The sequence below is a fragment of the Zosterops lateralis genome (assembly GCF_965231275.1).
Source record: "Zosterops lateralis genome assembly, chromosome: 1".
NCBI classification, from domain to species: Eukaryota; Metazoa; Chordata; class Aves; order Passeriformes; family Zosteropidae; genus Zosterops; species Zosterops lateralis.
The window spans coordinates 80,535,000-80,550,372 of NC_139762.1; positions in this window are offsets into that span (position 1 = coordinate 80,535,000).

Genomic DNA, 15,373 nt, shown 5'->3' on the forward strand with positions numbered 1-15,373 from the left:
TGTGTAAGAGATAATAATTTCTGTTTTCAGAAAAAAAGCCTACATGATTTTTAACTGAAAGATCCATCTGAGAAGGCTGTCAGTTTGCTCTCTCTTTTGGTACAATCATGTGAGACAACTGGGAGAAGTCACTCACTTCTTACCCTTAGTGAATTGTCTCAGACTACTTCAAACAGATGGGGTTTTTCTTTTTCTCTTTGGTGAAGGGTAGAGTTTGGGTATTGCTAATTGCTCCATGCATGAGCTCAAATACTGCTGACTAAATTAAGTTCAGGAGAGCAGTTGTATTTTTGCTTATTAACTTGTACCTGTCGTGAAATAAGTGGGAGGCCACTGTTTCAGGCAAGTTTTCCCTCAGATTTTACAATCAGTTCCTCCAAGACACATTTTATACACATACAACAAAACAGAAAATATTGCCCAAATGTTCACTGGTTCTGTTAGAAAGCAGATGAAAGACTTGCCTCCAAGACATTTTACTTTATTGGAAGGAGGTGCATGGGATTTCTAGCACAGCTAATTAACTAGATTATCTTGCAAGCACCATTCCAGTTGCACAGGTCAATATAATGCTTTTGAGATGCTGTCTCAAGGCCAACTGCCCCAGTGCAAAACATGGAATAGACATCACTTCACAGGTGGCTTTATAGTAGTGCCATACAGATATGACTGTGATAAACTGATAGTGGAATAACTGAGAAACCCAAGCCATTACAAGCTATTTTTCAAATCAACTACTATGCTGCATGGGAATTGGTGAGTCCAAGCCTGAGGAAGGCATGATTTGAAGTCTGTGTACACATTGCTAAAAGGCAGGTGCAATTGGACCTCTCCATCACTGCTCTTAATAAATACCTAACTTAGTTTTATGAATTGAGTCTGTGAGTACATCGTTAACCAGCACTGGGTAAATTCATCATGGTGAGCAAGATAAACACAGAGAGATCCACCATGGGGAAGAGAATGTGACTAATGGGTGTGGAGGGTGGAGAAGAATTTAAAACTACAGTGCAGCTACAGTACAGGGTGTTGGGCTGCCAGCAATGCTGTATTTCAAAAAGAAAAAAAAAAATCAGTTAAGAGCAGACAGCTGTCAGAGCCCTGTGATTTTGGAGGAGTCAGAGGTGCTTCTTTGAGAAAGAACATGAAACGGAAAATAAAGGAATTGTGTCGTCTGGGAAGATAATGTGAGTGAGGGAGGTTCAGACAGGAAAATACTTGTTTATTTTCAAAACATAAAACCCCACATGGAAATATTAGCAGTGGAATCAGAGAAAAACTCTTAAGCACAATGTGTTAGCTTCTTAATTTGTGGGCTTATTCTGAAAATCTAGAATATGAATGCATATTTGCTTATGCATGCATGTGTACACATGCATGCATATATGAATGCACATTTTTATACGTATTTGTGCACATTTAGGTATTTGTGTATATACAGACACACACTTCCCCTTCATTTCCACACACAGCAGATGTCTGATTGCTATTTCCAGACCTACTGCATACTTTGAGTACCAGTTGCCACCTGCCTAAAAAAAAAAAAGGGGGATATTGAGCAGGAATTTAAGCAATGTGTTCTGTAAATCCAAGTACGAGGCAAATTGAGATAAACAATTAGTAAAACCATGCCTATTGCCCCTTTTTATCTTCAGAGTATGGCAATGAATATGGACACAAGGCTTAGTGATTTTTCCTTTTACCAAACAGCCAACAAAGTGGGCAAAAGACAAAAAATAACACAGTAACAGTAATGGAGTTGGTTTGCACCCGAAATGTTCTATTTTAGAAATATCTTATCTCATACAGAGCAATCATGAAAATAGAAACACGCCATTCCAGTTGCATGATAAATTTCTCAATTTTCCAAGCACAAAATATAATCCAAGGGGGAAAAGTTTTACTGTTCCTTTATTTCAATTCTTTTCCCAGGTTTTATTCTACTCAAACAATCAGAGAAACTGTAAACTGGAAAATAGCCCCGGAATGAATCACTGCAGAGAAGTTCACAATATGCTGCCTGAGAATTTTATCAAAGAAACTTCACTAGCCCTTTACAGCACCTATTGCTTTTACTCTATTTTCCATCCACACATTTTTCATATAAAAAAAATATTAAAATATTACCATAAGACTGAGTCTCTGCATGTCATTATCAATTTATAGTCAGAAGAAAAATGCCACAATTGCCTTATTATTTCTTTGTGGGCTTGGGAGACATAAAAAAAATGCGATGGCAGCAGAAAAAATATTCCACCCAAATACCCTTTCAGTTAGTTTTTCTCTTGTTTTAAAATATAAAACAAAATATGGAAGTATAGAAGGAGATAGAAGTGAATGGAAAACTGAAAAGTTCTCATTTCCATTTGAAAATCCTTTTTTTTTTTCTGTCAGCAAATTGGATAGCTAAAATAATCAGCATTAAATATAACCAACAAATAATCCTCATTATGCTATATTATCTTGAAATCCCTTTTGCTAACCTTGCCTTTAAGAGCCTTAGATGAAAACTTGCATGTTACATAAGTAGAACACTTGACACAGCCATGCCTATAGGCACCACAAGATGGTTTACAAAATCTTAAATTATGTATATTGTAGGTTATTCACTCCATGAATAAACTATTAAATCAGTAGCTCAAACTTCAGCAGTTATGCAAATCTGTGACTGCAGTCTGTGCTGTAGCACTGAGGTGGCAAGTTGAGGATGACGGGTTCATGAAGTTTTATCAAAAGCCAAAAATCAAATGCACTAACACAAATACTTCTGAGAGTGTCTGGATGAAAAACTTTCTCAGTGCTGCAGTGGTCTTGGTAGACTTTAGACCAAAGATGTGTTTAAAAATTACATGTATTCAATGAATTATTTGCTTATGTGATTGTTGCCAAATCAGTAGAGAGAAACATCATTGCAAACTTGAATGAATATTCATTTGGTGCAAATAAACAATGAATACTCATCATGGCAGGCTGACAAAAATTATGCTAAAATTATGTTGAAATTGGTTTGGGAACAAATTCAAATTCATAGCCTGTTGGCAAATGCTTTGCTGAAAGAAAAGAGAGCTACAATTGTCATAAAACCATTTGCATACTTCAAATGTTGCACTGAGTTATTTTATTTAGCCATAAGGACTCTAAGACTTTCAAGTCTGAAATCAATTCCCATGGGAAATAAACAGGTTTTAGAAGATGTGCTGATTAATTGCCTTTGGTTCCCAACATTAACCCTCTTAACAAGACAGATGAACAAGCTGGGTCTACAGATTTTCTTTTTTAAACACCATTGCATATCCTTGGATAGCATTACTGGGAATTACAAGATATTAATTTTCAATCCCTATTCCAATATGGAACCTAAGCTGAACTTTCATCTTCTTTCCACGTCAGCTGATCATTAAGATGGAAGGTTTAGCAGGCAGACATCCTTATCCTGCCATGACTTTTTCATACCTTCCTGTTCAAAAGTCCCTTCAGTCACTGGAGCCCATTAACACCTGCTATGCCTCTCAGCCAGACTCTAACTCACTCAGCACTTGCTTGGCTTTTCTACCAGCTGGCTGTTATTGCAAACATACCCACTATTTCTTTGGTTTCATTGTGCCCCTTCCAGCACCAGTTTATTATCCACTCTATCAAACCATTTCACTTTAAACAGTCTAGAAGACAGCTGCCTTGTCAGATGCACAGTTTGCCTTGGAGGGATTTTCCTTCCTGAGACAGAACTTTTTGCAGGAGGGAGCTGAAGATGTAGTTAGTTTCTAGAGGCCTGTAAGTTTGTGCTTTTATTAATACCACTGAATTTCTTTAGTTTTCAAATACACTACTTGCCTTACATAGCCTGAATCACTACTGAATAATTAGAGAAGGCAAATAACTTTTTGTTTGTGTGTTTTTGGACTAAAGGCTATTTTGAACCCACAAAAAGTGGTAACAAGGTGCAAATATAAGTGTTTAGCCACTGTTGGCGCCTGATAACTAATGACAGTGTGTGCTTTATTATGTAAGCTGAATGGGACCTACTTGTCACCATTTCCCTGGACATCCTACCCACAATGTCACTGTGGCCCTTAAATCAGGGATTGTACTCCACACTTAACTAAAAGACCATCTTGGAGACAAATTTTCAAGTATCCAAAGCCATCACACAATCAAAATCTGTTTCTTTTATCAAGCCAATAATTTTGGAAATAAAAGCAAGAGTCTGAAACACTGAACTCTATAATAATGACTTCGCTTACAAGATTTCCATAAACTCAGCAAAGCTGCAACTAATTACCACAGCCTTACAATGTGGAGATGAAGGCTGCCTAGAGGAAGAGCTTTTTAGAAAGTCAGTATGGAATGAAGGCAGAAGTTGAAAGCCAGTCATGAAGCCAACATTTCCAGCCTAATTAAAGCAAGAAAATTTTGTCTATAAAAAAAATCAACCCCACTACTGATACATTGAGAAGTAACTGGGAGAATATTTCCAGCTCAATTTTGGCAGTAGAAATCTTATAGGTATTTGAAAAAACAGCACAAATTTGATTGAATACTCACTAATCCTGCCAAAACTTTACCCTTCTCTATCTTCTTTGGCTCTGCCTTGCCTGGGACTGCAGTGCTATCTGTAGCTTTGTGCTGTCTCCATTCACAAATGTGAGAGTGGAGTATTGTAATGAACCTGGGCTTTTCTGAGTTTAAAAGCTGCTTGGGGAATTCACTGCAGGAAAAGGTCCAGGCAAATCCTCTTCATTTGTACACCATCTGGAGTCCTGTCACATGCATTTTTGAGCATAAGGTAGTAAATGCTGAAGGGCCTTTGTCCCATTAGACTTCAATTTACATGTCCTTGCTCTGTAAGTGTCTCTGGGCAGCATTGCTTCCAAGAAACATATCTGGAGGTCTCCAGCCTTTCTCTCAGGCACATTCATCCCACTGTCTCTCCTCGACCTTGCACTCTTCCTGAAGGATAACTAAGGAGTGCACTCTCTCTCTTTCACAGCTTTGCACCCAGATCATGAGCAGCCCCACAACACAGTGACCTATTCCAACTGAGTCATGACAAGACCTTCTCATTTTCTCTCTGAAACAAATCCAACAGCAGCAGCATTTAAGATTAAAAAATCTGTCACACTGTAAAATTGTAATATTTACATTACCTAGAGTCTAATGGCTAATCTGTGCAGTTGCCTATTGTGAACTTCATGGTCTCAGCTTTGACATCAGTAGGTTTTGGATTTCTAATTTCAAAACTACAGCTGTTGCTAAAATCCCGTCAGGCAAAACCAGCCACCTTTACTCTGCCCTCTTTCAGGAATATGCAGGTGACAGTGTGACATTGTGAAATGGATTTGTCTGCTGTTATTCTCTCACCTGCATGTGGGCTGAACCCTTGCAGTGCTTGTGCTACTTATATACTCTGTTGCTTTCCATGGGTGATGACAGTAACTAGAATGCCAAGGTAAACTTTTTTTTGCTGTTTGGTATTTTTGCCAACATTGCAGAATATGTCCCTTAGCCTTAAGCCAGTTTCAAATTACTTGTTTTCATCTCTTTTGGTACTCCCTGTAAACACAGACAATACCAGTCCCATGTCAGTTTAACAGAATTCTAGTCAATTGAAAACTAGTAAAACCATCAGAATTAAAAACTGAAGGCACCCTCTGGGTCTTTTGTGTTGGCAGGTGCTGCTTGCAGACCCCGAACAAGGGGCTGCTTTCAGTCTCCCAGGTGTCCTCCTGGCTTCTGGAGGAATTCAGTTTTCCTCAGATTTTAAGTGCTTATTCATGTTTTCCAGGTGGGCTTTTTTTTTTTTTTTTTTTTTTTTTTTTTTTTTTTTTTGTGTTGTTTTGGGTTTTTTCCCCCTAATTGCACACTAGGTTCAGTGATCACGGGAGAGATCTGACAGAGGTGAGCTGCCTGAAATGTTTCAATGTTTCAATTGTACCTGAGCATTACACAGAGAAACCATCCACCATTACCAGGTCAGGCATGCTTACCACTTGTCCCCCTGCTGATGGGACCACAATTGTGATGGACACTTTTATTTTCTGCTGAAAATACACCAAAAGATTTGCAGGAAAGTTTCCTGTCTCTCTTTTTTTCCAGCAGGAAAAAGTTAGCAGTATGACACTGATAAAATCTCACTTATTTCCATTTAAAGAAGGTGCTACTACTCCTTTTCCTTACATTTGCAGCTACAGTCCCCTTTCTTGTCAATGCAGACAGATTCTGTGCACAGGAGCTTGAAGTTGCTGATGTCTTGAAAGGTAGAACAGCCTCTCCTCTTGACATCTGATGGAAAGAAGAGATTAATAAAACAGATCCATGGAGCATGCCTTGTATAAATGTATCTGTGGGGATATTCTTCATATTATTCCTTTATACTCTGTTCTTTTATAAAGCCAATTCATTCACAAGTGAGGAAGATTAGGTCATTGAGGAACTGAAAGTTTAATTTAATTTTTCCTCAGTTTCTGGATAGGAATGAAAGCCAGTGTTTTATTAGTAATGCTGAAATTTGAACTTACTGCTGACCCTTACTGCTGTCAGTCAGTTGAACACACACACCACAGAACAAAGATGTTGTAGATGCAGCTAATCCTGTAATCCAAGGCACCTGCATCTACAAAGGGCTGCAAGGATGTCTGAACTGTCTTGCTGCATGATTTTGGCATGACCTGACACAAAAGCATGTCAGATTCCTGAGAATTTTGGATGCTGACTGAGGAAAGTAGATTTATAGCACAAAGGTCAATCAAAACATTTCTTATAGTTGTAAATTCATGTGAAAGTAATATGATAGATGAGTTTTCAGTCACTCCCTTTTCATTTGGAGTTTCATCACTACAAATAGCTCCTGGCAACATTACTGTGCAGTAACTTTTAAAGCCCACATCAAGAACGTCTCACAATATAGTATCTATGTTAAATAAGAGGGACAGAGAGGAGGAAAATCAGAACAGTGAAAGATGTCTAAATCCTCAAGGCTTTATTAAATTAGAAACTCAAAGTGAGAGAAAAGAAAAGAAAAGAAAAGAAAAGAAAAGAAAAGAAAAGAAAAGAAAAGAAAAGAAAAGAAAAGAAAAGAGAAAAACCAAAGCCACCCCACATATCTCTCTTGAATGCCATGGCTAGAAGTCTTGCCTTATAATTTACCTTACCTTGTTAAATGGGACAGTAGGTGTCATCTAGAAGCATAAAGAAAATAAATCACTGCAACTTCTAATAATTTGGCTTTTGAAAACCTGGGTTTTCTACCATGGTAAAAAGTTGAAAAAATTAGTGTATGCATACAAAACCATATACATTGTCACACCCTGGGGTTTCACTCCTGTTTTGTAATTATGAAACATTTTCCAATCATTAGATTGAGGACTTTATGTGTGCTATTGGAGACTTTACTGGTCATGGTTCATTGTCTCTCAGCAGTGTGGAGCTCAGCTCTGGGTCCTCAAACTGGTCTAATATAAAAGCAAAATAAAAATTACTCCCTACAGTGCCAGATAATAACAAGAAAGAGCAAAACATGACCAGTGCAGAGACAGATTTAAGAAAACGTTCACATGCAGGAAGTTCATGAATATAGCTCCTTTCTTTTGTGAGCCAAAATCTATATATTGCAGGAGCTGAACACACCAGCCTTTCCTGAGTTCTTAATTGCCACAGTTATGGAAGCACAAAAAAAACGCACTTGCATTTATGGAAGCTACCTTCCATTGCTCCCCCTTGTAGAAAGTGACAGAAATACACAGTGAATTAATTCCCTTCTTCTACATGGACAAGAAAAACCCTCTGACAGAAAACAAGCAAACCAACTCAAGTCATACTGTGATTAACAAATTATATACAGAATGAATCTCTTCCTGTCTTCAGGATTAGCTGACAAGTATTCCTCTTGATGTTACCCTAATTGGTGGATAGGCTCATGTCTGAGCTGAATGACCTACTTAACCCTGTGTCACTCACAGTGACTTCCACGAATTTGCAATATTCAAGAAAATTTCTATTTTTTGTTTACACTTTGTTGATTATGAAATAAATGAAGTGTCTCTTTGCCTACATTTTATAAACTGGTGGTAATTAAATCTCCTAATTACCTTTACTACATTATGTATTAAGAATATATAAAATGCCCAATGGGTGCTGATTACCAGTCCTACAGAGGTGGCACTATATACATAGAGACTGCCACTATCTACACTCCTCCCTCCTCGTGCCCCTCCATCAATGAGAACTGTGTAAGAGATGCCAGATGGTATGTAGCTTTTCTTGTTCCATCTAAGTTCTGTATGTGGACCTGCAGACTCTGAATTTGCCTACTGCTCTCTCCCACTGTACCTGCTGACCATGTCTGCCTCCATGATATCCCACAGCAAAGAACACCAGGTGCTCACCATCCACAGCACAGAGAGGTCCTTTCCTTTCTCCATTTCAATTCAGTCTCCTACCAGTTTCATTGAGCATACCCAGTGACAGTACTTCATGGGATCCAGTTAACATCCCAGTTACATATTGAGTTCTTCTCCCTCTGTGATTTGTAAACCTCAGTCTTTTGCCTCATCCATCTCCTCCACTAATCACACAAGAACCACAGCCTCTTTAGTCTTTCTTTATGAAGCAACCCCTACAACCCTTTGATCACTGCAGTTTTTCTTCTCTGTACCTTCTCTAAGACCAACATACTGTTCTTGAAATGTGGCAGTCACAACACTTTTCCTGATGATGCCCAGTGCCTCACTGACTTCTTTGGGCGCTGTTGCACAGCAGGTCAGTGAAGACAGCCAGCAATGGCTCCAAAATATCAAACCTGGGCTGTAGCTGTCTGGCCTGAGTTGCAACAGTATTTTATGTTCCCTTATCACATCTTCTCTTTATACTCTTTCCAGTAATAACCATGATCATTTGCAACTCCCTTCACATAAGCAGTAGCTCCAACTCTTTGATGATCTGCTGCCCTTCTCAAGCCAACTGCTTCTGTTTCTGTTATGTTCCTTTTGAAACAAAGTAGTAAGGTCTGATTGGGCTGTCCAAGGCAAGGAGAGCAAGATGTGGTATTTCTGAAATACTTTTGATGTTGCACAGTGGAATTTCTGAAATATTTTTTCTATTGCACTCTTCATTTTCCTTTGTATACTCTAAGTTCCCAATTTGAAATTTTATTTGGTATTGAAACTATGTTTTTTGACATAAAAACTATAGCCTAAGCAGCTTCTTCATTTTATAGCTCCAAACAATTCCTATTTTTTAAGAAAATTCAGCATATCCAGAAACTATGGAGTGTTGTCTTATTTAGATGTCACCAAATGATAGCTTTTTAATAGAAGTTCTTCACAAGTATTTCTAAAATATGGAACAACATGCTGTGCTCTTTTACTCATTCACATTTCTCTTCCAAGCCAATCAAGACCTCAAGCAGGTCTATCAGGACGAGCTGCACACATCCATGCATTTCTACCTTGTTCTTTTTCTGTAGAAATGGTTTTGTAGATGATAGGGCTTCTTGCAAACACTATACCACTTATCACAGCATGTATCTCTTGAAATAATAGTGTGCTGGAAGAAGTACATGAAATTTATGAGCAAGTTTCAAAGCCCAGCTACAACATGTATATCAAGACAGAGTAGCAATATGCAAAAAGGATTTTAAAAAGGGAAAGTGTGCCTAGCAGCAACTTTTTCTCTAAGACAGTAAGAAACATTTTTAAGGGCTAGGGACCCACAGACATTTTTGGAAGATGGAATTAAAAAGGGGTTACAAAACCACACAGAATAATGTCAAGAGAATGAGAGAGAAAAGACTTTATCTGAGTCTCTAAGATATCATGGTCTGCAGTGAACTTTAACTATTTTTTTCTAAGGAAGGTTGAAAGCATAAAAAGCACTGATAAGTGCTAACCTGAAAGGCATAAAAGCACATCAATGGTGTTTGGTTGGTTTATCATTTTGTTGTTTTGGGAGTTTTTTTTGTTCTGTCAAGTTTTGTAATTTCTCATCATATATATGTGGTATATCACATATTTGTGTACTATATATTGTTTATTAGCATAAACATAGTTCAGCGTCCATTTTTTGAATTATATATTCAAAATGCAAGTTTCATAAGAACTAAAAAATATATGCCAAGCCATCCTTCAGTTTTGCAAGAGGTACTGAACAAGAGAGACTTTCTTTCTGCTTCAGGAGCAAAACAAATCACATCACATCACAGTGTTTTTCTCCAAATTGACTTCCACTCATCTGTTGCTCTTTTGTTTGAAGGAGTCTCTGAGTGGAGGCGGTACTAATAGCCTTCTTCCAACTAAATAGTAATGGCCAGAAAAGAACCCTCTAAAATTAGTAGCCAGCTGGATTTTTTTTTCTTGTTGTTGTTGTTGTTTGTTTGTTTGTTTTTGGGTTTTGAGTTTTTTGGGGGGTTTTGTTTTTTTGTTTGTTTGGGGTTTTTTTTTGTGTGTGTTTTTTTTTGTTTGTTTGTTTTTTGTTTTTTGTTTTTTGTTTTGTTTTGGGACTGCTTTTTGATAAGCAGTTGGCTTTCCTTCCCTAGCTGGTCTGTGGCATCTTTAAACATCTATTGCATTAAAGAAGTCACATCAGGGAGCACACTGGGGATTGGCCTTATGCCCCACAATCTCTTAAAGAATGACCTGTCCTATTACAGGGACAAAGGTATTTTTATTGATATTTGGACTATTTTAGGAAGGTTTGGTGTCTTTTTAATCAGTTTCCTGGGAAGAACCAAAGAATGATGAGTATTTTTGTCAAGTATAAGCTTCTTAACCATGGACCAAATAGACACACAAATCAACGCTCTTGGCAGCTCTGCGAATGTTTGGAATCACATCTATCCAATTCCAAGGAAGCTACTTGTCTAAACTTTCATTCAGTGCCTTGAAAAAGCAAGGCAAATGGCACTGCTGTGTCTCAGTGATCTTCTGCTCATTTATCACGGCTTCATTCTTAGAGAATAGACCAAGGCATGACATACGATGTTTGTAGAGATTGCAGCAGCTCCTCTACCATTAAATGTTTTCTAATAGTGTGTCCAGGGTAGCTCCTGGGCTGTGTGCCTTCCATCATCTCTCTGGAAACTGACTGGCTTCAAAGGAAGGCTTACAAATTTTAAGACCTCTGACTACCACTCCACTTTTCCCCATCAGCTGGAGCAGCAGAATGACTCTGGAAGGTAGGTAGGCTCATTTGGATGCCACTGATGAGGAAGGCTGTTGTGGGCATTGGTGTAAATATTTCAGGAGGCCTGAGCTCAGACTGAGATGTGATGGATGCCTCAGAGTACAAACTCTGTTGCTGTCTCCTGACAACTTCTCTGCTGTTGATTTGGGCATATGGAGCAACAGATTGGTGGACAGAGAAAGTTAAGTCAGTCTGTAAATTTACTCACATTAAGTCCAATCAATCTTCCTGGATAATGATCAACATACTTACAGTTGAAAGGTCTACTTTCAAGTGAAATGTCACTGTTTTGTGGTCTTTGGACAGATTGCTATATGGGAATGTTTTTGCAGTCTGCTAGTAACCTACTGGCAATACTGCTAAGCATTCTGCCTAGGTGATGTGTAGCATATTTTCTCTTTAAAGTGCTCTGTGGTCGTAGGCCTACTTGTCACCTTTCTTGAGAAAGATATCACCTTTCTTGAGAAAAACAAATGAACAAAAAGTAAAAAAAAAATACTTTCAGCAGCACAAACAATATTTATCCCCATGATGCTATGAAGGAGACCAAAGCCCAGAACAAGATTTCCTGATGTAGATTCCAGGACACCAAGATGTGACTAATACATCTCTCAAACATGTCTCCTCTTACCTCTTAATGTTGGAACTATGTCTAGACTGTTCTTCAGAGGAAATTTTAGGACCATCTATCAAGCAGTAACCATCCAGCTGTTAATATTTTCAAATGTATATTTAAAGAAAATGAGCAACGTCAAACTCTTTCTAAATAAGTTTAAGTGTTTAATAAGTCTAGTAAGAAAACACCTGTCTTTGCCACTAATGCAAAGCCAAAAGAACAAAGCACAGGTCTTGATTAATATATAAAAAATAAATCTCTCAGGATTCCTTTTATAAACTTCTTTTTTTCCCATCTGGGATATTGTCTTCCATATCTACTTATGCATTATCACCTTGTTTGGAAATTGAAATTCAAAACTATAAACACATACCATTCTAGAGCTGCAATGACCAAGCATGTAACCCGGCTAATGAAAAAGGAAAATTAGACCTGGTCTAAAAGGTGCTGCAATGAAGCGTCTCATGTGCATCTGTGCCATGGAGCCACGACAAGTTATGTGCTGCTGTAAATTTAAAGGTCATTTCTCTTATGGTAACAGAGACATGTGCATTTGCAAAAGAGCACCTCTCTCAGCTTCCCACTACTGCTGTGAGCTCACTTTTACATGCAGCAGCAACAGGCACAAAGCTGCACATATTTATACACTTATGACTCTTAATATCATGCTGGGTTCACAGCAAACAATGCACGGACCTTTTCTGATTAGAGTGAGTTACTGGAAGCTGGGTAAAAACAGGACATCTAAAGTGTACGTTAAAAGGAGTGAGGAAATAAGTGAAGAAATGCTTTTTATGGATTTATGCATTTTTGCAATTTGGTGCATGTTTGCTGTCATGCAAGATGGACAATGATACACTTTTCATATGTACTACAGTAGACAGAATACAAATGGTTTGCTACTTTTATAAAGCCAACTTACAATACTGATTTCCTTTTATCTCAAATCATGATTCCTGACTTTTTAAAGATCAAGGATCTGGGCTCTCACTGAAAAATTCAAAGCTGTCATTGAATACAGTACATTGGAAAACAGAGAACCACATAGGGTCACAGTTCCCTCCCAACATGACTGTGTATTTGAAGTTGTTATGAAACATATTTGAGGATGCAGACGAGCATAACTGCAGGGTATTTGAAAATAATAGAAGTCTTCAAAATAATGATCAGAGGAATTAGATATAATTATACCTGAAGAGCATCCAGAGATACGGAAACCTTGTTTATCTGTCTAGCTCAACTCATACATATGAAGCAGGCTACCCAGGCCTTGGATGGATCTCCTGAGAGGCGGAAAGCAAGAGGACTTCCCTCAGAACACACAGCAACTACAACATCTGAAGATTTGGTTCTCTGTATGCAGCCTACAAGCTGCTGACAGAGACCTGCTTAAACTACACAGGACAGGAAAGAAGCACCTGGAGCGAATTCTCCACGGATCCACAAAGCAGAGAGAATTTGGATAGCGTAATATCCAGCAGAAACAGAAATACCTTTTTTATTAATGATGGAACCTGCTGTTGGAATAATGTGTTTCAGAATTGAAACTGCCTGATTATATTATGAATAGGCCCCATGTGACCTACCATTTGGTTATCTATATGTATGCTTTTTAAAAATGAAAGAATCAGTCTTGGAAAGATAATGCTGCTCTTTGAGTAGTTTACCTTTCAGTAGAGATTACAGAAAATAATTTGTGGAGTCCACAGAGACTGTGTATTACATAGTGCATAAGACAAAGGAATGGATCCCATTTAAATCAACAAAAGAAAATGTAGAGAGCTGATCTGGAAATAACAGTTTATTTTCTTTTACACTATGTATTCCAAATTGAATAAGAGGGAAGAAGCAAAGTGATAATTTTGAGGTATTAAATAACTGAGTAATGGATGAAATGAAAAAGACCAAAAACACTTCTAAATCTAAACTTTTAGTATTATTTACAAGCCTCTAGTGTGCTTACCTGTGTATCTGTGTGAAGAATACAGGGCAAGTTTAGATATTAGCACCACTTCCTAGGAATACTAGTGGTGTGGAAGGAAAACAGGAGACACAAGATGATGGACAGATTACCCTTCTCTGAGGAGGGACAATATGGTATATGATCTGGCTGCAGAGATCCTGTGCAAAGTTGTCCTTTCAGACATTCTGACATCAGAGCTGTAGGACTGAACAATACTACCACAGTGGCCTTTAACAGCAAACAAGTTTTCAGGTAACTTCTCTAGGGTATTTGCAAGGATTCAGGTTCACATACCCAAGAGTCAGCTGGGAATTATATTGTGAGTTTCTTCCTATATTTTTTAACATAAGGGGCTTCTGCTGAGGGTCCTGGAGAAAGCTTTGTGAAAAATAGCTAGATACAGCCTTAGATTGCCCTACAGAATAGCTTTTCCTTTGTTCTCAGAAGTGACTCCTCTCCTCAGGGCATTTAAATCAGACAGTGGAACTCAGGGAACAAACTGCTTTTTGTGCCCTGAACTTTCAGATTGTGATAATTAGAATCACTTCTTGGAACCAATGCTTCCTCTTTGTATGTAAGGCTTGGCTTTCAGACCTAGGTTTTAATCATAAGCACTACATAAGCCTGAAAATAATTAATTGGACATTTTGCAGTTACACGCTGCAGTTCTGGATAAAAGTGATACATCACTTGGAGATTAGATATAAATATGAAATTGGCTTGAATTGCTTCATCCTGTGCACTGGTGTGTTGAGACTACAGCCATCAATGACTACAGAATGCCCAGAAACTGAAAATTCAATTTAAAAATTGCCTCAAAGTAGGGAAACTTCTGGATGAAATAGGTCTAAGCCCCTGATGCTACTGGTGGTTCACTGGCAGGACTATTTATGTTGGTTTCCTTGTGTTTATGTTGGCATTTTAAGAACTATAGGCAGTTGTACACAAAATGCCTTCACAATAAAGGTGTTACTGCAGCTGCAGGGTCATGGCAGTAGAATGCCCTGTCACCTTAGCTTGTACCACTGTGCCAATGTGTTGATCTATGTGTGCAACTGTCTGGGAACCTGATTTTCCATTATGTGGGAAATTGCATGATTTTACAGAAAAAAATAGCCCTTCTGGATAGAAAACAACAATGCAAGTTTATCTCTGTGGAACAGAGGGGGAGGTTATGAGTGTTTGATCAGAATGAAAGGAGCTCACATCACTGTCCATGGCTTTATGTTTTCCATACTTATATCTTCATATCCATATTCTGGGTTGTGACACTCTGCCTTGAAAGTTTTGCTCATGTTGCCTGTGATGGAAAGAGACAAGAAGAACTAAAAAGAGGGGGGTAAAGGACAGAAGACACTCCAGACAGCAGCACCTGTGCTAGGTTGAAACTCAGCAACTCCTCCCTTCTTTACAAACTGGGACTGTCATAGCACTTTGCTGTCACCCCAGGGCAAGAGTGAAAAGCCAAATGAAGAAGTATAACTCTGTAGCAATTACTGCTTCTACTGCTCACATTAACAATCAGAGCATGTAGATGGTCTCCTTCCTTTGCCAGATACCAGGCAATAAATGAAATTTCAGGGGTCTGATGTGCAAAAATTCCAAGGTCACTCAACTCA